Genomic DNA, 2331 nt, shown 5'->3' with positions numbered 1-2331 from the left:
CTTGATGAAAACTGCCTTGTTGCTATAGATATAGAAGAAATTTACCGAACATGCCCTGATTTCCTTTAGACACTGACCATGCAATGAGTGCGAGAAACAAACCAGTAAATACCAAGTGCAAAGCTCCTGATTATACACATATACATATAGCACATCCATACTATACTGATATCCAAAGATCTGTTGTAAAGGTTGTATATTGACTCGGATAAAATTTTTGCATACCCCTGAGGTCATGGTAATTACGTATACTAAATTTGGCTCTCATCACAGTTTTATAGCTACCACAAATTACTCTCCTACTTAGTTAGGTTCTAAGAATGGGGCATTATCTCATAAATACGGACACATACCTAGTAATTACTAACTATTTCCTGTTGGATACACCTCTCCTGCCTAGGAGTCAGGAGCCATGGAAACCATGCCTTACCAGTGAGGCCCACCTCTACCTGTAAGGAAGGGGATGCTGTCAGGCCCAACAGCACCTGCAGACATCTAGCCAATGGCCCACATTCCCTTTCTTGGAGAACTGCCCACTTTGTTGAACCAAGGTCTTCCTTTCTTAGCACTTCACCCTCCTGCCCCTCCCATCACAGAGACTGTCCGAAGATGGGGGTGGGTCCCTGGCTGTCCATGAGAGTTGGTCCCCAGGACCCTTGCAGGGGGTGTGGTATCTCATCATCAATGTCCCCTTCCTCTGAGGCCCCCCAGGCATGGAGCAGTGAGCCAGCAGGTGCAGGCAGACAGGGTGCCCGCCGGGGGCAGGACAGCACTGGCAGGCAGGACGAAGCTGAGACGGGAGGGGAAGAGGCTATGCTGACTCGCCCCCTCCCCATGACTGGTCAGTCAGTTCCCCTTGATCTCCCTTAGCTGGGTGGGGTTCTGACTCTTGCAGCCAAAATGCTTTTGACTAGTTCCTTGTATCTATTTCAAGAGAAAAACAATTCATGTAAAGCTCTGGCAAGAAGCAATTCATTCGGGCCAAGCTATACTGGAAGCTTCTCTTTTGTCAGGACTGGATGGATTCGTACAGCTCAGTCTGTTCCCAGGGGCCAGACAGAAACTGAAAGAAAAGAAGGGTTATCTTTTATCTTAATTACCTTAACATCTTGTCCTGGTTTTACTCTCATTTTTCTGATTTTCCCACTGCTGACTCTGTTTTCTCTTAAATTCACACATCCCAAAGGTTCTCACCCTAGTTCTTGTTCTTTGCAGAGACCAACCACATCTCTATTCAGTTTCAGCTGTAGCCTCCATGCAGATGACTCCAGAATCTAATGACACTGAAATCTAATCTCTGCTGTGAGCTCTTTTGTATTTCACACCATTGGTGCTATAAACCAGACTCACCTCTTATATTTCCGATTTTATCATTGAAATATTATAGTCTTTCACAATTTCTCCTTTTCATCTCTAGTCAGACAACAAATCTTGAGCTTGATACAATCAGCCCAGTGTCAATGTCAATTTATCCAATGTTACTGCTAGGTTTAATTGTCCATGTTTGTTGTTATCCTTACAAAATCTTTTAGTGACCCCATCTTGACCACGGAATGTGGTAGAATGTTCCCCAGTCCAAATGTACTCTATAGACACAATATTTCCAGCTCAGTTCTTATGAGTGCTGTGAGCTATTCTGTGTAATTCTCCTACAATGTCTTTATTAGCCTATTCTTGTCAAGTCCTACTTTTAACCACAACATAAATCATTCATTCCTCAAAAAACTCCTGCCAAAATACCTCCCAAAGTACACACTATGCATAGTATAGATTACACTGGGGTCTTTATTTGATTTCAGCGACTCAAAGCTAAATACAAGAAGACAAATCCTCAGTGTGACTCCTATTTCCTGTGTTTCCAATCGTAGTGAGTCTTAGTAAAAAAGCACATGTTCAGCTCTGATACATAAAGAACTTAGAAGTTACCAATCCCTTCGTTGCAGCAAGAAATATTGGAAAAACCAAAATTCAATAACTTTTCTTGGACTTAGAGAACTAAGGTCAGGGGGTAACACGCCACTTCAAAATCTAGAGACAAGTATATCCAAAGAGATATAATACCTGCCACTTGCTTACCTGGAGCAAAAGTTCTCGGGTGCCATAGCTAATCAACACTTAACTACAGGTTGAGTGTGGACTAATATACACATGAGACACTCCTGGAGGCAGCAGTCATAGGGACGTGGTTTGGGGAACTTTTCCCTTTAGAAATGCCAGCGTCTTCTCATAAGATGGGTCTGAAGATCTGAGAAATTTTCCCCTAAAGCTCTGACAGGAGGAGGATAGCCACTGTGAAACCCTCCCAGGTCCCTTTTCCTAGCCCCATAAGGC

This window comes from Saccopteryx leptura, chromosome 1 (genome assembly GCF_036850995.1).
Source record: "Saccopteryx leptura isolate mSacLep1 chromosome 1, mSacLep1_pri_phased_curated, whole genome shotgun sequence".
NCBI lineage: Eukaryota > Metazoa > Chordata > Mammalia > Chiroptera > Emballonuridae > Saccopteryx > Saccopteryx leptura.
This window is presented reverse-complemented; position numbering follows the sequence as displayed.